Source organism: Euprymna scolopes, chromosome 34 (assembly GCF_053919585.1).
Source record: "Euprymna scolopes isolate OS-2025 chromosome 34, ASM5391958v1, whole genome shotgun sequence".
In the NCBI taxonomy this organism is placed as follows: domain Eukaryota; kingdom Metazoa; phylum Mollusca; class Cephalopoda; order Sepiida; family Sepiolidae; genus Euprymna; species Euprymna scolopes.
Window position 1 is genome coordinate 24,722,464 of NC_136515.1, and position 23,450 is coordinate 24,745,913.

The following is a 23,450-nucleotide window of genomic DNA, read 5'->3' on the forward strand; positions in this document are numbered from 1 at the left end:
TTAAGAAAGGCAGCCTTGACCGTGGGATTCCACACAGACTCTTCTGTTCAGATTCAACTTAGGAAGGCCATCCCTCGGTGTCTTGATGACACCTCAAGTTAGGTATTCCCAAACCTCCCTCACACACCTATCTGCGAACCCAATGTTTCCCCTTGTCCCAAAGGAGTGAGAACAGTTTGCTCTGTAGGGATTTTAGATCGTTCTCAGGTAGAGGAAGTACAGCCAGTCAGTAAAGGATGAGCGGAAAGACGTAGGTGGCGCATGCCTCTGCTCTGCCCTTCAAGGATAGTTTCTTTCAAACCCACGAGTCGACCACAGCTTCAACCTTTGACAACCAATTCTTTTTGAGCTGGAGACCTGGTCCAAACCGCATGCTGAGGATCTGAACTGGACTATCAGTCCAACTGAAGGGAGCAGGAAGGAAGTTGACGCCCCCCCCCCCAGGCCCCCAACCACAGACCGGTCGACATGCTGTAGTTGATTTTGGCCCCCATGGTCTTTTAATATTATGTGAGCGCCTCTGTCACTACCTCAATGTCTTGAAAGCTCGACACAAAGATGGTGTCATCAGCAAACACGGAAACTCTGGTTCTCCATCTGCCAGGCAGAGCAATCTTGCACAGAAACAGACTTGTCTCTTCCTGCCTCAGTTTGTGAAGTAGCGGCTCTAACGCAAGGACATAAAATAGGGGAGACAGCGGACAGCCCTAACGCACGGACCGGGAGATAGTGAAGGATTTTGAATGCTTTCCGTTTACCTATACCACTGCCATCAGCGCACGGTACAGTAGAGAGATTCATTTGCAAAAGCCTAGTTGGAATTTGGCATTCTTCAGAACAGATGTCAGGAAGCGATGGTTGACCCTATCAAAAGCTTTGGACTGATCCAAATTAATCAGTGAGGCTTCCATATCGACTTCTATCCCTCCCGCTAAGATTGCACAGATCAGGTGCAAGTTGTTTGAATTGATCTCCCCTTCACGGTATAGTTCTGCTCTGGTTTGATCAATTCATTGATAACAACATGCAGCCGATTTGATAGGACTTTGGCCAAAATTTAGCTCTGTGTTTAGCAGAGTTATGAGTCTGTAATCGTCTAATTCTTCCCTGCCATGCTTATCCGTTTTCCTCAGCAATGTGATCACTCCCTTGGTGACTTGATCCGACATGGAACCTTCGTCAAACCAGTGGTTGAACACATCCGTCAGAATCGGTATCAACATGGGCGACAGCCTCAAATACAATTTGTAAGGAATACCATCAAGTTCAGGCAATGTGTTGCAGCCAACCTGCTTCAATGCAGTCAAGACCTCCTGCTCTGTTACCCTGCACTTGCAACTAGCCGCCTCGAGGCGGAGAGAATCGATCAAATAGTTGCAAAGGTAGATTGGGCTGTTGTGTGAAATGCTCTTCGAAATACTCTCAAAATCCTTACAGATACCCCCAGTCAACCGCAGGATGCGTCTGTCCAGATGCTTGACGCTAGCTATATACTTGCCTGAGCCACACATGGAGACCTCTGTAGAAGTTACAGAGAACTATTTTCTCTCATGAATCAATGCCCCCCTCTGAGTTCTTCGGCCACAGGCTGACCTATCAGCTAACAGGGTGCACTGATTCATCTGCTCCCTAAAAAGTCTTGAGGGAACGTCAGTCAGTCAGGACCGGACCTTCAGCCAAGCAACACCTTTTCTCTCATCCCCAGTCCATTGAACATTCTGCTATAGCATCGGCAGCCTCCACTGGAGACAACTGCTATTAGATGGGGATGACACAGTACTGACTGACCGACAACAACCTCAAAAAGAACTTTTTTTCCTTCTTCCTTTTTCGCAGTCCGACTGGCTATAGTTCCTGCTACAAATATTTCAAATTGTTAAAAAGAACTTTCTTGTTCTTTTCTGCTGTGTTCTTCAAATATATTTTATTAGGAAGGTAAAACAATTACCTTTCCTAAACCTCTCTGTATGCATCTGAGTTCACAGCTTCATTGGCTACTTTCCTAAGACTAGCCCAAACTAATTGGCATTCGTAACGCTTACTAACCTGCATTGATGGTTCTGCCTAGCTAGTTCTTCACCTACAGTATTCTTTAAACCTGTTTTTTTTTTTTTTCGTGCATTGAGATTGATATTAAAAACTCCTTTTTCTATTTATTTAAAAAGAAATACAAGTTTGTTATATATGAGTCGTGGAATTGCATTCATCTGCAAAAGATCTAGTTAACTTGCATATTATTTTAAACAGTCATTTTTAATTAATTCCCTATTAGTTTTTGTCATTTTTTTATGGGATGATCATCTTTAGTTAACTATTACATGTAATTATATTAATGTAGATATTCTACATGATTTATACTTGTGTAATATTTGTGTAAAAAGATTAGAATAAACACAAATCTCTTTCTATATATATTTATGTATGTGTATATATATTTGTTTAAAAAAACTCCTCTGTCAATTTTTGGTGTACAGACATGAAACTTAATATATAGAGTATTCGAACCCATGCGAAACTATATTCTGGTTTTAGTCAGGGAAATTTAGTGCAAAAGTGTGAAAATTAAAGAAATGGAATTTGCTAGGTGAAGGTCGAACGACGGCATTACGAATATGCATGCATAATGTAATAGCTATTGGTTCGTGTTTTAATATTTAGCCTTGTAGCAAACATGTCTTCATAGCTCAGGTATTAACGTCAAAGGAAAAAGTAAATTGTAAGCTAAACATTTTGGTTTCAATTCTCGTTGGTGGCACATGAGTCATTTTTTTTAACTTTTTAAATCATTTCTATATATTGCGTCCAATATAATATAATAATAAATACGCAATATGCATTAATCAAAATATCATATTTAAGTGTATTTTACGACAGGGCAATGGCAGACGGGCTGCTAGTACAATTATAAAATTAGTCAAAACGATTCATTTTGGTTTACCTACTTATTTGTGACCTATTTGCGTAAAAAATTAATATGTAATAGAAGATCTAAATGTTTTAAATTAGTGTAAAAATTGGTTTTTAGCAAAGTAACTCATGAACAATCAACTAGGTATCTTACTTCCTGTGACTCATGAGATCTGGACCCTTATTACAAGCAGACGTTATTTTATGGTAACTGCATAGGTTTATATTGAAGTATTGGTGCTTATTTAGTGTGAAACATATTTTCAACACAAAAATACAAAAAATATCTTATAAAAACTTTATGATGTACGTACCTGTCATGGAACGAAGATCTTGTATTCTAAAAAAATATGCAAATTGATCAAGTAGTTTTATTTTCAACTTAGAAAATCAAATTTTATGAGTAGGCAGAAAGGGGTTGTCATGCGTCACCATCTTCAAAATAAACAAGGGCAATAATTCAAACTTGTGAGATCAGCCTTGTAATGCTAGCGATTTCGCATTAATCACAAAAAAAGAAAGTCATAAAAAAATATTTCTTTTTTAAATAAAAATAAAACTTTTGGGTCGTAATTTTGGGAATCTGACATATTACGGGTGTGTACACTGTACAGCATAAAGATTTTTTTGCAAGTTAGTTAGTTTTTTAATAAGTTTAATTCTAAATGAATAACGATTTTTTCTTTTTTTCTCTTTTTATTTTTTTGTGCGTGTGTATTCAAAAAGGTCGCAAATGTATAGGTAAACCCCCAAAATTGCTTTTGAATAATTTCTCTATAAATAAGTCATGTCGCTAATAGTAACGTTTACCACCGAACAATAACTAAGCCGAATCTTATATTCTATGTGAAATTCGCAACTTTAAATAAAAGTTGTCAAAACTTTACACCGATTTATTCCCTTGATTCAAAAGGGTCAGGTCACAGTTAAACGAAACTCAAATCTTTGATCTACTTTTTCCTGTTCCGGAAAAGGAACAAGGGATTGCTCCATACATTTTTAGGGAACAGATAGTTAATTTAGTATATACTTTGAACTATGTAGATGAAACACCTGATTCATGGGGGCTCACTTTTGACCCAAAGGTGTATCAAAAGGGTCATATCTATATGATACATACAAAATTTTTAAATGAAAACCGGGGGGGGGGGGGTAAATTTAAATATGCAAATTTATCCAAATGACCTTACGTCATGCATAAATTATGCAAATGAGACACCCGGAAGTGGCCATTGTCACGTGACCGTACAACCTTCAAAGTTGAAGACGCCATATTTTTAGAGTGAGTGGAGAGAGAGGGGACCATTTTTTTTCCACCAAACTGGTAGAGAAAAATAAAAACAGATCAGGGAAGAAAGGATAAAAAGAAACCAAAGGAGGTATATATATATATATGTATATGTCATAATTCGTTTATTTTTTTGGTTTGTTTTGATGAATGCATGTGTTGTGACTTTAGTGTAAATATGAGCGCCGGGGAATTTTGAAGGCGTTAAGAGAGAAAGAGAGAGAGAGAGAGACGAATAAAAGTGCGAGATGAATAATAATGGCCGGTTCAATCTGCCTTTTTACCTTGGCTTTTTTCTTCTCCGTTCGGAACGATCTCCTCCCACTAAATAATAATAATAATCTACAAAGCGCCATTCAAATCATACACAATCGAGGAAGAAAAAAAGGAATCTGTTTTTAAAAAAAAAATAAATAAAACGTCGCAAATTGTTTTTATATTTATATCTGCAAAAATGGAGTAAAAACAAAAGGAAAATGGTGTGAATGGAAAAAGGAATCACTTTTACAAAACCAATTCCAATCTTTACGCGAACACGAAAACTGGGGGATTCTTATTATTTATATATGGATTTGTGTACACGTTTATAAGGTAAGTTTTTAAGTTTAGGAATAAAAATTATATATATATATAAAAACAAAACAAAAAAATACGAATCTGGAAGAAATCCGAAAAATACTCCATTTTAATTTCTTTTTGACCGATTTTTTAAAACTTGATCGATCGTTTATTTTAACTTTTTTTTTTTTTTTAATAAAACAAACTTATTTAATCGCATTTTTATTATACTTATTCGACTACTAAATTAATTTATAAATAAAACTGATTTTACTGTATATTTTATAAATTATTGATAATCGCCAATTCTAATCACGGGCATCTTTCAATTTTTAGCTGTTTAAAAATCTTTTCCAACTTTTATTTATTGCTTAAATCAGGAAAATGACATTTTTTTTCTTACTTTAATATTTAAAATTTTTTTTTTTTGTTTTTTTTTTTTCATGTTTTTATTTTTCCAAACCCGCGCTCTGCGATCAAATTTTAAATCAAATGTCTTCCTTTGTCAGTTAAAAATATTTTTTACTACAAACGAATGACTTTGCCTTCCTTTTTTGTCCTTTAAGAAATTTTAACTTTGGCAAAATTAAAGTTTCTTTTATTCTTTAATATCTTAAATTTCGAGTTTTAAATAAAAAATATTTTCAGATTTAAAAAAAAAAATTATAAAAGCAAATTTAAGTTTGAGTATCAAATCTCGATTTATATAATTTCTCTAATGCTTTAATTCATTATTAATGAATAAATATAAAATTAAACCATTAAACTAATAATAAAATGCAACAAAAATTGTCTAATGCCCTCCTCCTTCTCCTCCCTGAGCAAACCACCTTTTCATGATGGAGGGAAAAATAAGTTTACATAAGTAACACAATTGGTAGCTCGTCGATGCAAAACTTTTTTCCTCGCTAACACTTTATTTCTTGAACAAATAGAATCGGTCTAACTGTAAACAAAAATACGTAAATATTATTAAACGATCATTAATTCTAATATATAAGTAATAATAATAAAATATATATATATATAAGTTAATACTTAGTAACCAATTACTACTGGGTTAGTAATACCCAGCATGAATAATAATCACGTCAGAGGTTGAATATTATATATTTTTTTCCAAGTTCTTTTGTCATCATGATTTCAATTTAATATTATTTTAAGACAAATTGAAAATATTTTTATGTTAATTAAAAATAACTTATAACATGGGGGCAAAATGACTTCCAAAAACACCCATTCAAATCTCGGTTCACGTTTAAAAAATAAAATTATTTCTTAAGATTAAAATAAAAATGTTGACACTTATGCAGAATGCACACCATGCTATTTTTATTTTATTTATTTTTTTTAGTTCAATTTTTGCGGCATCTTTTGTTTAAATTGTTAGGTGAAAGTATAGAATGGTTTTAAAAGCTCTCCTCCCTCCCCATGTGTTTCTAAACAATAACTCATTTCAGCACGATCCGTATTCTGCGTAAAGTACCAAAATATTTTTTCATGCTTTTTAAGCCTTTTTCTTTGTTAAAAGATGTTTTAATGTTTTGAATTTCGCAGATGTTCAGAATGTTTGCATTGTACACCGATTGTACACGTTTTCTGAGTCACAAATTTTATAAATTTAATCTTGTTTTATTACAGAAACCTTGAAAATGAATGAAATCTATTTTATTTATTTATTTATTTTACATTTTCTTTTACCATGCATTAGCTCGTAGCGTTACAAATTTGCAAAGATCGACTTGTATTTATTTCTTTAATTGCAATCTAATATATATATATATATATATATATATATATATATATATATATATATATACACACACACAAAGTAAAAGTATATTTAGTTTAACATCAGTTTCATTTTTTCCAAATTTTTAATTCGAGTTTTAAATTTTCATCTGACATTTTTTTTTACTCTTATCAAAATAATTTCTCTTCTAAATCGATATGAAACTTTTCTGGATATTTTAACAAATTTATTACATCTTAAGTTGAGCCGATATTTTAAAGCTACAAATCGAATAATCGTACAGAATGACGTCTTTTGAAAAAGGAAATTTGGGACGCTAAAGACGTACACAATCGGTCATACCTAATCAAGGAAACTTTAAAAAAAATATCCGAAATATCCAAGAATTTTAAGATTAGAATCCATTTATTGTTTCCGTTTAATTTATATAAATTAAACATTCATACAAACTAAACACATTTGGAACAATTACCATTTTATATATGTATATAATGATTATGGTGCTTATGCATTATTGATACCACGATATATATATATATATATATATATATATATATATATATATATATATATATATATAACCCAGTTTTGATCGGGAAGAATGGAAATTTCCATTTATCCAGAAATTCCAGAATTTTAAGATTTTTTTTGTCTCGCGTTTTTATAAAGAATATATTTCCTTGCAATTTTTCAGGTTTCTGTTTTTCGACATAATTAACAATATCACCGATTATTCCCTTTTTCTTGTAACATTTCTCTCCATCTGCAACATATTTCGTGTCCGTTTTTACCTGATCGTTTTAAATTGATTTCTACGACTACAATCGTTCTCTTTGTAGATGACATTCTCTCTCTGTCTCTCTCTCTAATTCATGGCGATCACTTACTCCCGATTTTAATTATTTAGTATCACCTAATTATTTTATGTAGAATTAAACACGAAAACCTTATTTCAGTTCATTTCCTAACATTTACAGTTTATTTTTTATTCTCTTTTCTTTCTGGTCGTACCCTCGAGGATACATTGATAGAAGTAAGATGGACATTTTAAACGCATTCGTTGTCCTTTTGTGAAAATGAGAAAAATCAGCAATTTTTTTTCTCCCTAATATTAAAACCTGATATGCACTTCAAAAGAAACTTCAAATTTGTTTACTTTTTATATATATATAAAATGTAAACTCCATTTTTTTTTCCACGTGATATATCCGATCTAAGATTTATTTATTTACATTCAACCAAATTACCCCTCCCTCTTGGAACTTTTTTTTATAGCTTCCGTTAGTTTATCGGTTCTTGTTTATTTTAATTTATTAATATTTTATATTTTTTTATCATAATCCTCCATAAATAATGATTTATTTAACGAAGAAGAAAAAAATTCTAACACCTTAATAACCCTACTCAATATTTTTCAAAATTGTAACCACTTTTAAACTATTTTATTTATTTGTACTTCTCTCCAAATTGCAATCGTGTTCCTTGTCTTTGTCGACGACATTATCCTTTCATCACTCCCCCATTTCCTTTTCTTCCGCTCTTTAGAACTACTTGACCCCAACAACCTTCTCCTTTCAAGACCCTATTCTTCTTCGCATCCCTTTCCTCATATTTTATTTCTATTCAATCCATTAAAAATCTATTTCCTTAATTTCTCAAATGCTTCGCTCAATCAATGATAATTTAATATTCAAAATTCTTTTACCTTTGGTTAAAACTGAAATAGTAGCAGTAACACCTACAGTGATTAAATGGCATTTCAATGAAAATATTACTTCGATCTTTGTTAGAGCTAAAATTACCTTTCAGATTTCTAGCATGGAGACTTGTTTGGTTTCAACTTTTCTGAGAAAATTCATTTTGACATTTAGATTATGAAAGTGCAGAATCGTAGCCTTGGTTTTATTCATTTAATGCATTTTGTCGGAATAGGGTCTCGATTTTTATAACTTCCATATAGAAAAAAAATTGTATTGTAATTAAAGCTTTGTATTAATAAACCTTGACAAGATCTCGCGTCCGTCTTCTCGCCTCTACGTAACTTTGATAAATACTCGTTTAATTAATCTTGAAATCTTTTTAAATATTATATTAAATTATATATATATATATATATATATGAATTATTTATATGAACTTTGAATTATTTTGTCCCCTCCACCTGTACAATGCCGGATAAATATATCTTTAATCAACCAGCTAAATCGTGATGTTTGGATGCATTCGTGAAGTAAATGCATTTTCTACGCGCGAAGAAATAAATTGGAAAGTTTACAGTTATCTCCCTTATAAAAAAAAAATTGGCACATTATTCTGGACAATTGCCAAAATGCATATTGTCGATTACCACGTTTATAACACGATTGTTAATAAATATCAATTTGGGGGGGGGGGGTATTCGCTATTCTACCTACTAAAATGGCTAATGAAGTTATGGCTTCCGTAATATAGGAACCAGATGTACCTTTCCAGGCGGAGGGTTTGCGGAAAAATGACGTTTGCATACTTTTTTCTTTTTAAGTTTAAGTGTCTTAGCTTTTTTCCTTATTTGATTTTGAATATTAAGTACTTGTTTAGACTTGCACTTATAATGAACACTTTAAGCGACGGGACGAAGATAGCATAATCTTAAAATCACGTAATTTGATCAAGTAGTTTCTTAAAAAAAACAAAAACAATCAAATTTTATAACTTGCTCGATGCGAGAGAGACCAATGGTTATATTTGAATGAATTGGAAATTCATCCCTGATTACTTCCTCCTTAACAACCTCTCCAGAAGCAAGGGCTCATCAATGGCTGTTAAAATACTTAATCGCTAAAAATTGTAAAATTTGATTTTTTTAATCAACAAAAATAACTACTTGATCAATTTTTGTGATTTTTAAAATATAACATTTTCATGCCGTGACAATTAGGTTTTTTTTTCCTTGAGCATAAAATATTCGATTGGTAAAAATAATTCAATGTTTATATAATCAAAGTTACGTATAGATCAGTGATAAAATATATTGTTTGACAGTTTTAATACTGAGATCAGATTTACATAATTTCCGTGTTCATGTTCATTTTATAGTGGAAGCCAATTGTGAACTTCTTTGACACATAATTTTTTTTTTTCATAAATGGGTTGTAAACATAATCGACATTTGATAATATTTAATCAAATTAACTTTCGTGGATTGCTCGCTCAGTGATTTTTTATTTTTATTTTTTTTTTTTTCATAGGCATCGTCACTTAAGGCCCAGAGGCCACTCGAGGATAAGGGTTAAAGAGTGACTATAGTCAATTGGATAATATAGTAATCGTTAGTAATGGAAATTCGATAAATTTATTAACTTAAGTGGAACGGGCAACGGCTCATCAAAAACTTGTTTACGTTGGGCTTTAAGATAACTATATTGTAATCAGCTGGAAAGCAGGCAAACGGAAGACAGTTCCACAGGCATGCAGTTCTAAGAAAGAAACTTTGTTCATGGAATCTACGTTTAGGTTTAGGCACAGATAAAGAGTGAGGGAATTATTGATAGTGTTTTCAGCTTGACGAGTGTTTCTTGTGAAAGTTTGGCAAGGGGGACCATAGATTGGAGCTCAGAGGAGAGCACCGCCCACCGGCCATGAAAATAATGATAAAGCAAACTCGCAACATCTCTTCTGTGAGAAAGAGGTTGAAGAGAAAAGGAGAACATACCCTATGAAGCTACAAAGTCGATTTTGAACTCTATCAAGGCAGGATAAGTCCTTTCTAGCAGCTCCTGCCCAGATGTGGCAACAGTACTCCATCCTTGGACGTACCTGGCTCTTATATAGATAGAAAATTGCATCAGCAGTGAGATATCTACTGGATCGATAGAAGGATCCCACCATTTTTCCAGCGGCCTTGGCAACAGATTTGATGTATGTGTTCCACTGTTGCATTTCAGGCCCAGAAGATTGCCAAAACATGAAACCTCCCCAAGACGAGAGCCATTCATTTCAATTAATGCCAGATGGGGATCAGATCATCAGGGCAATAGTGATAGTTCAATTAAACGACTAGAACTTCTAGTCTTTTTGTTTAATGATTTTGGGTTCTGAAAGCCTATTTCTTTCCTCACAAAGGAGAAAATCTCATTCATTGGTGGAAGCTAAGCCGGTCACACGAGTATACATAATGCGTGTGTGAAATAACTTGATGGGTTTTGGCTTGCTTATATAATCCATTGCTATGATAACGCAACATTTAACCAAATTAAGTAGTTGAAATAAAAATTCTTTAATTTAAAATAAATTGCTCAACGTATTATAAAAAAAAAAAAAAAAAAAAAAAAATCTAAAATCCAAATTTGTATATACTTACTAAAACTTATTTCGTTTGTTTTTATATCCGTTTTCCCAGTAACAAAAAAAATATTTACGGAGGTTATTTCATTAATTATCGAAATTTTTTAAACATTTAGTTTCCGTTTCTTGAGTATAAAATTTTCATTTATTCTTTTGGATCTATGTATTTAAATCTGTCCAATTTTTTTCACGGATTTTTTTTTTTTTTTTTTTTTTTTTTTTTTTGTGCTGACGAATTCTCCGTAGAAAGACGAACTTTACCGATGACACTGGCCGATATTAGTCGAGAAATGCCAGACTTAATCGATTGGCAGATGTATATAAAAATAAATTAATAAAAACGTTTCATTTTCTTTTGATCCTTATTTTCGAATTCGATTTTATTTTCTGAAATGAAACTTATTTGTAATTATTTCATTAAATTGTTTGCCATCATTGAGAGTTTACGCGGTGTAAATTTTTTATCAGTTAACAAAAAATCGTTCTGCTGTGAACTTTGAAACGTAAGCAGACTTTATGAACGGCCAAAAAGTGAAAGGGAAACAAAGTTGTTTTTAAAACTAATTAAAATTTATTCTTGGGTAACTTTTTTTTTCCAGAAAGAGAAAAGCTTGAATGTTATATGAAAAGCAGAATAATATAAAACTTTTTCTATTTTTTATAGGCTTTTAAATTTTCAAAAAACCATTCTCCTCGCGATTTTTTGTCTCAAAAGATAAATATTTTTGGGTTTGTATGGATTCAAAAAAGTTGTCAAAAAACATATATAACAAATAAATGTTATGAAAAGCAAGATAAGTTACTTTTCTACCAAACTGGATATATTTTTCGTGTTTTTATTCAATATAACATGTTTATTCAGCGCGAAAAACATACATTGTTTACCGATGTATTGGAAAATTAAAAATGACGCCCGACTCTCTTTAATATGGTAAGTTCGGGAAAAGGTGTTATAAATAATAAACTAGACAAAATACTATTAAAAAAACCACCGAATGTATGTCACCCTATGTCACGGAAATATATATTGAGCGAGTTTCTAACAGTATTTTGTCTAATTTTATATTTATAGCACCTTTTCCTAAACTTACCGTGTTAAAGAGAGAGTCGGGCGCCATTTTGAATTTTCAAATACATCGATAAACACAGTATGTTTTTCGAGCTGAATAAACATGTTACATTAAATAAAAAAACTGAAAACATATCCAGTTAGGTAGAAAAGTAACTTATCTTGCCTTTGATAACATTTATTTATATATTTGTTTTTTTGGCAACTTTTTCGAATCTGTGTACAGTAATACAAACCCCTATAAGAATATGCAATAATATTATAAGTCCCTGAATTTCAAATAATTTCATCTTTTATCTCAATATGTAGAAATCCCAATTCAAAAATCTAAAATTTAACGTTCGTTTTTTTTTTTTTTGTTTTTTTTTTTTGTTAAAGAAACTACGGAAGGCTTTACGAGAAATAATTCGTAATTTTGGAAAAGGGGGAGGTAGGTAACTGTAACTACAGACAATTATTTTAGCGTGTACAGTCAACCATAGGTGAATTTGAATAACAAGAAGTTCATGAAAAAAATTATCGCATTTTTAGCAAAATGCGCAGTTATTTATAGATATTTCTTTCTTTTGATATCGATTCTTCAAAGCATTTCCTATTTAATGTTATTCTACCAATATTGGGCTCACTAAAAGAAAATTAATTTATTTTTCAAAGATTTAAAAGTAGTGTTTTTCGTAAAAATAATGAAAATATTATTTTTTTTTTTTTTTTTTTTTTTTTGCTAATCAGAAAGATAATAATTAACATTCAACGAATTTCACACTTCGAAACAAAAGATGAAAAATTAAACACATTCTAAATTCAGATTTTCAACTTTAAAATTTGATACGTGCGCAGTTTTTTGTTTGTTTTATTTACAATCCTCCCCCTCCCCACAATACAATATACTTTGCACTGTTTCGGCTGATCATTTTAAGCATATTTGTACCCACAAATAAAGAAATGAGGGTATCGGCAATATATATATATATATATATATATATATATATATATATATATATATATATATATATATATATATATATATATATATAAAGCTGTGTGTGTGTCTGGTCACGAATAGGCTCCTATATGGTTGACTATAATGATAGAAGATGTATCGAGACACAGGAATGGGTATGTTTGATCTGGCAGAACGGTGGTTCATTAAAATTGTGGGGTTTGCGTTCGCGCCTGGTCCACAAAGTATGGAAATAAAAAATTTTAAAATAAAAAAAAAATAAAAAAAAAAAAACCGTTTACAAGTGTTTTTGCTATAGACGTACATACGAATACTTTGATAAGTATGTTTTAACTTTAATAGGCATGGTATAATAAAACTGTGGGGTCTTGCACTCGCGCCTGGCCTCCATAGAATGGAAATAGGCACAAACTTTAATAAAGACTTTTCATATCTATCTGCATAAGTATGCTTTGATAATTATGTTTCAGTTTGAAGAAATATGGTATAATAAAATTATGGAGTGTTCGTTCGCACCTGACCTCCATAGAATGGAAATATGTCACAAAGTTTAACAAGGTTTTTTAATATATATCCACAGAATATTGTAATAAGTGTTTCAGTGTGAACAGGTATGGTATAATAAATTATGGGGTTCATGTATTTTATTTTTACTTTCATTATCTTTTGCTTTGGTTTTGATACCCCCAAAATCCAACCTAAATTTACAACCCTTCTTTTCATAATCTATCATACTTTCATAAATCAGAGTCCATTTTCTGTAGGCTATTGTTGAACCCAGTCAACGACAGGTACTTTTGCTAGTGTATATATATATATATATATATATATATATATATATATATATATATATATATATATATATCTCGATTATGAAAAAAAATACACCATTATAAAGTTCGTTCTTCACTTAATAATCGGTGAAAGATTCGTATTTATTGGATAATTACTTGATTTTTGGTAGATTTTTAAAGAGAATCCATCAAAAAATACGCTCTCCTTCCGTTATGGCCGTGCCTAATATACTTTATCAGTGAGATTTTATGATAAATGAATAGCAATTAAATTGATTAGTAAAAGAAAAAAAAAGTATTTATACAGATTCGACTGCCTCCTTCGATTGACTACCCGTATTGGCTCAGTAACGTGTTATACAACAGCCGGAGGGTGACCATACTAAATTAAATAGTTCCTGGAAACCGATAAAGTACTTGTAAATTTATTATTTGCACTGTAATCTGATGTATATATATTTATTGTTTTTACACCAGACAGGTAGTTTTTATTTTATTTTAAGAAATTGTCAGCGTAAAATTTAATAATTAAACAAAAGTTAACTATCATCTAAACTAGATTTTTTAGCTCGTTAAATCTGAGCGCTTTGTTAAATTTCTAGAGTAAATGTGGTGATTAATCCTTAACTGCATTAAACGAATACTATAATACTTAGTTCGCTGCATTTTATAACAATGGTCCATACAAAACTTCAGCCAGAGATCGGTCGAGTAGTTTCCGAGAAAAGTGGAACGGACGATCAGACAGACAAAGAAAAATATGTAGATTGTGTCTGTTTTGACATAATCAATTCGGCGAACATTTCTCATTTTGTAAAATTTTGAGTCGGTTTGTTGTTTTTGTCATGTTGGCCTCTTTTAATTTATATCCGTCAAATGTGAATGTAAATATATCGGTAAAAATGCAATGTAAATAAGTCTTTTTCTTGTTTTAAATTTTCTTTCTTCCCCTTTCGCGTTTCATTTTGTTTGATCGCTATATTCGACTGTTCTCGCTATCGGATTTTAGCGAGTCAGTATTGTCCGTTGTCGATGCCAATTCATAAAATTTGTTATGCAAGAATGGTTATAACTTTCATAAATGACTTATTTCCATTTGACACCGATGAAACGATGTCATACATGTTCGCAATGTGGTATGTAAATACGGGGTTTTTTTTTTTTTTTTTTTTTTTTTTTTTTTTTTTTTTTTTTTGTCATTCGAAAATACATTCCACAGCATCTAATATATAAAGTTTTTAACATAGTTTTCTTTCTACGAAGTCAATATTTGATATTTGATGTTAAAGATGAAATGTGATTTAGATTTAAATCATTTATGTCCTTTCAATGGAAGCTTTTTCCGGGTCGAAATTATTTTCTTATAGCCACCATCTTAATATGGGACACAACTCTGTAATTGTTCAGAGTTACTTCCCTTTAAAGAAAACTGTTCTTTTTAAACAGTGGGTGTATATGTACCATTAGTTGTCATTCCAGAACAAGATTTATTTAATTCACTTTTTTCTCTTTTAGTCCCTCGACAAAAGGAGGGTGGACCTGTAAATTCACCCTCGTCCGTTCGTCTGTCCGCACTTTTCTCAATGCCTTGGAATTTTTTGAAAGTTTGCATAAACATTAAACATGATATGAGTAAAGTAACAGAACGGATTTTCGGGGAAAACTTTCCTCCCCCCCCCCCCAACCCAGGGGTGCCTTTCGGGTTAAAATGGCTAAAATTGACACTTTTGTGCTTATTAAAAAAACTTGATGCCTTGGATTTTTAGAAAACTTTCTGATTTCTATATAATTTTGTTTGTCTATACTTCGCGATAACTCTTGGGTAGGTGTATCAGAATTTGGGGTGAATTTTTGACACCCCTAACAGAAAACTGCGAATAAAATATAAAAAAACTCGTAATTTCTCTTTCTAAAGTGGGTTATTTATTTTCTTTATAGAATATACTTCCAAAATAAACTATTTAAGTTGTTTAAAAAATAATAGAAATATTATTTTTCATTTTTTAAAAAACAGTGTTTACAAAGTGCGTGCGTGCGTTCAGGCAGCCATTTTTTTTACGTAATGAAATCAATTGATTTTTTTTTCAATTTTTAAACTTTAAAAATCTATCAATTTTTCTATTGGTTCAATTTTTACGGTTTTTTCAGGGTGAATGTGAAATTTTATGCTCTTTCCAATAAACTGAATATAATATTTTAGACAAACGTTGTTTTATAAATTCACCCCCCCCCCATTTTGAAATGTCTGAGAATTTTAATAATTTTTGTGCACAAGTTTTATATATCACAAATTGAAGATAAAACATCAATAAATAAAATAATTAACTTTAAAAAAAAAAAAGAATAGTTATGTGCAAATTTACCTGTAAAGTCCAAAGTGTAAATCCTTTTTTTTTTTTTTTTTTTTTTTTTTTTTTTTAAGTGGAATCTTATTTTTTGTTTAGAATTTTCCAGTCCATATTTTTCGGTCAGTGTATATTTTTATATTTAATTCCTGGTTTCCTTTTTTTTTTTCTATATAAATTAAAAAAAGACGATACCGAATAATACAAATTTATAGTATAATAAATAAAAAATTCAGGTATTTCTTTGAGATATTAAAAAAAAAAATATTGCATTTACTATGCTCGTTAATTTGTAATTCGTGTAAATCCCAAAATAAAAGATACCAGTTTTCACATATGATAGCATAAAAACGCCAACAGTAAAAAAAAAAAAAAAAAAAAAAAGGACGATAAGTTATCTCCCTTTAAAAGTGGAAAATTTGAAGGAATATAATCTCATATCGAGATTACTAACGTTTCTGAATGAGTGTTTTTTTTTACACTTATAGGCTTCCGTAGATAACAAAGTGAGAATCTTAACATCCGCTTTCTTTAATGGACGATAAACTAGTATTATCGATACAACGATTTACCGTGACATGTGGTTGAAAAATGCTTCCATTTAAAAAATACATGGATTATAATACATAAATATGAATAAATTCTCATACAGGAAGATTAAAAGAAAGCATATCTTAGTCATGTGGAACAGGTAAGTGATGTTTTGCCAGTTAAATAAATATCATAAGATTCAACTCGTGTTATTTGCTCGACATTCCGTGAAATGTTAAGTGAAGAAATCCAAGGAAAAAAATAAATAAAATTGTTTATTTCTCTATTAAAGCTTTTATGATATTCAAATTTGGTCTTTGCTCGTTTTATTGAAATAAAATTTACGGGTTTAAATTACATTTTCATATTGTTATAATCTGATAGACATATAGGTGTCTATTCAAACAAATGTTTGTTATGGCGACTTGGCCAAAAATTCTGATATACCTAACTCTTGAGTGTGCCCAGGGGTTCTTTTAGGGCTAATAAAAACACCCCATTTTTGGGAGTATTTTACCATATTTGTCAAATTTTCTGTGCATGTCTATTTAGCAGTTTTGCATGATGCTGAACTCAAATATGTTAAGGCCTTGGGGACTTTTGGGGCTAAATGAGGAGGGGGCAATGATGGACTTAGTCATTTCTTTGTTTACATGGTGCAGAACTCAAATTTACATGTATAAAGGCAAAAACTGCTCCGTTTGTTCATTTTCACCAGGATTTGACGTCTTCTGGGGACTTTTGGGGCTAAATGGGAGAGGGCTGCAAATGCTGAACTTAGTCATTTTTTGTTATGCCTCGTTCACTATGCACTCACGAGGAACCATGCATGCTTCACTTGTTTTTTAATGATGTATGTCCCTCAAAAGTTGTTGGAAAGTTTGTTTTTTTTATACATTGAATGAAAAACAATGTAGATAAAAAAATTTTTATACATTGAATGAAAAACAATGTAGATAAAAAAATTTTTATACATGGAATGAAAAACAATGTAGATAAAAAAATTTTTATACATTGAATGAAAAACAATGTAGATAAAAAAATTTTTATACATGGAATGAAAAACAATGTAGATAAAAAATTTTTATACATTGAATGAAAAACAATGTAGATAAAAAAATTTTATACATTGAATGAAAAACAATGTAGATAAAAAAAATTTTATACATTGAATGAAAAACAATGTAGATAAAAAAATTTTTATACATTGAATGAAAAACAATGTAGATAAAAAAAATTTTATACATTGAATGAAAAACAATGTAGATAAAAAAAATTTTATACATTGAATGAAAAACAATGTAGATAAAAAAAATTTTATACATTGAATGAAAAACAATGTAGATAAAAAAATTTTTATACATGGAATGAAAAACAATGTAGATAAAAAATTTTTTATACATGGAATGAAAAACAATGTAGATAAAAAATTTTTATACATTGAATGAAAAACAATGTAGATAAATTTTTTTTTTTTTATACAGATAAAAAAATTTTTATACATGGAATGAAAAACAATGTAGATGAAGATATTGAAAATCTGCAAAAACATTTTTAGAAAAAGAAAAAAAACGTTTATTGTAGGGTTGGAATTGTAAGGTGAAATTGCCGTATGGCGGGACCCTAAGCAAAATTTTATGCATATTAAAAATTAGTAACACAATACAATATATAGTATATAAAACGCATGTATATCATTAAATATAAATAATACCGTAACCAGGGAACAGAAAAACATCATATTCCACATCATAAGCTGAAAAAAATGTATCCCTGAGCCACATTTAAAACTTCAATGTTAATCTTTTTGTTGGACTTGGTATTAAAATGATTTTAATGGGGAAATTAATTTATTCTAGTCAAGTTCAACAGGTTTATTTTGAAGGGTTTTTTTTTTTTTATTTACAAATTTTTACCCACTTTTAAGTTATACAATTCCTGAAAAATTCAGTGAGCAATTTAGGAAATTCTCTATTTTGCAGGATATCTAAATTGTCTGAATTTTAATTTCCTAAGCTCAACTGCCATAATTGTTACTTAAAGCCATATAAAACTATATGATTAAAGCATACAAGCAGGTGCTTAGGCAGAAATAGGGATGAAAATTTGTATATAAGTATATTTAAAAATTTGTATATAAGTATATTTAAAAATCACTCAAAATTCTTCTTGAAGGGTACTCTGGTGTTCTAATTAATGTGAGACTGCAAAAAATATTTTAATTCTATAAACTGTTTAAGAACAACTTCTTAGTCACCCATAAAGCATAAATAGGATTTACAAATAAAAACTTCAGTAGAAGTTGCAAAAATGTTTTTTCATTTTCTGAGTGTTAAGTAAATGATAATATGCTGAAATTGATATTGTTTCTAACTGAAACAAATTTGTCGAATAATATCTATTTACAATGTCTAAAACTCTACCTTACGCAATTATTAGGAGAAAAAAAATATAAAGATACTCAATTTGTTGAGGTAGAGGAATCTCTTGGTTTCTATTTGAATTCATCGGCTATGGATCAAACATATGTAAAGGAGGATTTACTCAAATTAGAGTATTCAAACATAAAACAATCAATCTTTCCAAACCTAAGTGTGGTGCGTGCCATATTATGTGAGCATTTACCGCTAAGATATAAAACTGATGCTATAAAAGGTAATAGTGTGTGATGTTTAAAGTGACAAAAGTTCAGATTTATCTGTATCAAATGACTTTTTATGCCAACATTTACTTTTACAGATTCAGTTATGAAATACAAGCAATAAGTTAGCACTAGTGTTGAGATGAACTATTAGAATTGGAAAAAGTGTTTATTTTGCTAAAAATAATTCTTTTTATTGTTTTTATTGGTTTAAAACTTTTTTATTATTCATATTCAATAAATGGATAAGCTACCAATAAAACTATCTCATCATTCTTACAAGCATAATTTTTTCACTTGCACAAATATATTCACATATTACATGTTTTTTTGTGTTTGTTTTTAATTTTTATGATAATTTTACCTCCTCAAAAAAAACCTATATTTATAAATTTAACAAGAATCAGAATTTGGAATTGTATTGGAATTCGAAAAATATTGAAATCGTCTCATAACAAGTTAGCACAGTCCAGAGTAGGTTTGCTGAAAGCAAAGATTGTTTTTTTTTTGTTTTTTTTGTTTGTTTTTTGTAGATAACATTGGTCAACAACAAATTTGTTGTTTGCATTTTTTTCAGATGATTTAGAATAACTCTGATGCACTGAATCCAAAAATCACATTGGTTTTGCTCAATCAGGTAAAATTTGATTAACTATGGCGACATGTCATTTGCATTTTCATTCACATGTATACATGTGTGGAGCATTTTAGAAGTTATTGGGGGTAAAATACCATGTGTTGATTTGAAATTATTTTAATGACAAGGAATATTTGACTACGGTAGTTCTGGGTAATTGTTGAAAAGGGATTAAAACCTCAAAATCTTCCAAAAATTGATGCTCCGGATAAATAAGGACTGGCTTGTGCATGAGGAATTGGTGCCTTGCGCCCTCTAGTGGACAGACAGAATACTCTTCTCACGGCTGCACATTAAGCTCGTCTTCATCTAGTAGTTCACCGAAGCTCTGGACAAGGATGGTGACTGCTTCACTTGTGCCAAGCTTTTCCAGGATTGATCATGGAGAAGTTGAAAGTTGGCATCTTTGAGAGTCCTCAGATCTGGCAGCTTATCAGAGATCTAGAGTTTGAAAACTTTATGAAGTGGAATTCAAAGTGTAGAAGGTATTTGTTCTGGTAATGAAGAACTTTTTTGGCAACAATAAGGCTAGAAACTATACAGAATTTGTCAACAATATACTGTTTTTAGAAACCTTAGCTGTAACGTGAGCATCAAGATGCACTAACTATTTTCACTTATAGACTGGTTTCCTGAGAACCTGAGTTCAATGAGCGATGGGCAGGAGGAGGGTATCAGGACCTGAAAGAGATGGAGACCAGGTATCAGGATCGCAATCATGATGGCTGACTACTCTTGAAATCTGATGAGACCTCCTTGCTGCTGAGCATTCCAAGAGTTTAAAGAAGCAGAAGTTCAAGCCCTGAAGTTTGAACAATGGTGAAGCAACATGCAGTTTATGTGTACCTATCTTTTATCAATGCCCACCATTCAGTTTACAGTAATGAATGTTTCTATCAGATAATCAATATATGTTGTTAGCAAAACATTTTTCTCTTAAAAATATATTAGGATATGTGTTGACAAAAATCAGCTGATAGTGGCACAAAAATGTAATCGATTTTTGCACAAGATCTAATATTTTTTTTTGTTTTCAAATTAACTTAGCACAAAAACCTGACCTGATAGAGAAGAACGAATGCCATTTCCTGATTCAGCAATACACAATATCCTAAATCAGTTGTAAAAGTCTAGACAACATTCAAAAAGTAAAAAATTGTTGCCCAGCATGAGTTTCATTATCTTAAAAACTTTATATTTCAAAGAAAGATAAGAAATTTTAGTGCTGAACTTTTCGGATGTACAAGATGCTGCACAAGGGTTTCATTGGAATAATCCTTGGAAGCTGCTGTTCTCTCAATTATATTATAATCCTGCAGCTACATTGCCATGTTTATAAAGAGAAATGTCTGATTAGATTCTAAATATTATTATGTTCGCTTCCAAGGAGATTTTTTTTTTCCAATACAAAATCAATCAACATAAACTAATGCATTAGAAAACCAGTTTTAAAGGAAATCATCAATTTATCTCAACATTTTATATTTCCAAGAGTTGACCAGTTTTGTTGCGTATTAGAGGACTTCATGTAAATAACTGTGTTACCTTTAAAACTACTACATGAAATAAAGAGATAAATGAAAATGACTTCACCTGTTAAATTCTTTTAGTTTATTATATCATTGTTTATATATCAAATTTTGTTTTGAAAACTTGAATTTTGTCTGGAGGTCTTGAAAAGCTTTGAAAAGTTCTTGAAGTGGACATTGAAAATCTGTACGAACCCTGTGAGAATATCAGTAGTTGACTTTGCAGAACGAAATCTATATTGTTTGTCATTAAGTAGATTTCTTCTGCTGAAGTGGTTAACAATTTCTTGATTTCTCAAACCCGACTTACTTGTGATGACTGAACGGTTTGTACTGAGTTGCAAAAAGACCGATCACCAATATTTTTAAATACTGAGCAGATGAATTGCTTTTCAAGGAAATGGAAAACATTTGTTTAAGCAACAATTTAATAATTGGTACTTCTTCAGAATAAGAATGAAAGTCGCAAAATTGAATTTCCATTAAAAACAATGTTATCTACTTAATTATCATGTTGCAATTAGTAATATACTAGCAAGCCATCCAGCATTGCCTGGTGGTAAAATACACTTAAATATTATATTTTAATTCCTGCAGATTTCATATTATTATTATAGAGCCAATTCTCTATTGGTTATTATATTGTACCCAATATATAGTAGATATTTCAAGAGTAAAAAACATTGCAGTTTTAGGCTTTAACATCTGTAAATTTGAATTCTGTGCTATGCAAAAAAAAAGAAATGACTAAGTCCATCATTTGCCTCCCCCTCTCCATTTCGCCCCAAAAGTCCCCAAGGCCTTAACATATTTAAATTTGAGTTCAGCACCATGCAAAACTGCTAAATATAGACACAAAAAATTTGAACAAATCTGGTAAAATTCCATGCAAGCGATTCTATAAGTCACTCCGTCAGTCGGTCGGTCTGTCCGTAACACTTTTGTGCTTTGCCTTTTTGGTTAAGATCAAAGGTCTGTTGTTAATAGATGATATTCTTAGCTTTTTAAGCTTTTCTTGGCCAAGATCAAAGTGTAGTATCTGTTCCGGCAGATACTGCAAGCAAAGACCATATGTGGGGGAAACACCGCAGATAAAACCTTGGTCAATGTAGGGGCAACCCTTCATACCAATTGTCACTATCCAGCTCCCCTACTCCCCAGGGAGTTTGTCCCCATTTCCCCTTTACTCCTCACATAAAAAATCAGCCTTGTGCCTAATTTGCTCGATGGGGGAGCAAATAAATACCCTTTTCTTGGCCAAGATCAAAGTGTAGTATCTGTTCTTACTACATGCAGTACTTATTGTGATATAAAGTGGGGGATCACTTTTCTGTATTAATTTAATGTAAAATAATCACCCACTTTACAATCAGTCAGTCTCAAAGCCATTCAAGTCATTCTCCAGATCATTCAAGTTGTTTTTGAAGGGTTCCAGTTATTTTTTAAGCATTCAAGTCATTCTTAAGGTCATTCAATTCATCCTTAAGTTCATTAAAGTCATTCTAAGTCATTTACTTTTTATTTAAGTCATTTCAGCCCATTTTTCGGTCATTTTAGTTTATCTTTAAGAATTTCATGTCAATCCTACATTCACGCATTCATTCATTACACGAGAGCATGCGACTAATGGCTATCGGCCTTGTTAGCCCTAAAAGAGCCCCTGGAGCACACCTAAGAGTTATCACGAAGTATAGACAAACAAAATTATATAGAAATCAGTTAGTTACAACTTTTCAGAAAGTTTTCTAAAAATTCAAGGCATCAATTTTTTGTAATAAGCACAAAAGTGTCAATTTTAGCCATTTTAACTCAAAAAGCACCCCTAAGGGCACAACCGGAGTTTCCCGAAAAATCCGTTCTGTTACTTTTTTATATCATATCATGTTTAATGTTTGTGCAAAATTTTAAAAAATTCCAAGGCGTAGTTATTGAGAAAAGTGCGGGCTGATGAACGGACAAGGGTGAATTCATAGGTTGGGTCAACAAAAACCGTCCTCTCATGACGAGATTGGTTCTACGCATACGTCAGATGACGTCATGACCTGATTCAGTTTAAATAGTTGAAGAACTGACTAAATTTCGTGTACATCGTGTTAGCTCAGTTGGTTAGAGCG

At 31.1% G+C, this 23,450-nt stretch overlaps 1 protein-coding gene across 13 annotated transcripts in view; it reads left to right on the forward strand.

Annotated features, from left to right (window-relative positions):
- Window positions 1-4,134: 4,134 nt before the first annotated feature.
- Window positions 4,135-23,450, forward strand: part of LOC145259136 (uncharacterized) — a 158,975-nt gene continuing 139,659 nt past the window's right edge. For 3 of the 13 annotated variants that reach the window (XM_080116821.1, XM_080116823.1, XM_080116827.1), the window contains exon 1: window positions 4,164-4,786. The gene's annotated coding sequence lies outside the window, so the exon portion shown is untranslated. Of the gene's footprint in view, window positions 4,787-19,752; window positions 19,808-23,450 lie in introns of those variants that run through there. The other 10 variants (XM_080116825.1, XM_080116828.1, XM_080116831.1 and 7 more) reach the window with 6 other exon arrangements.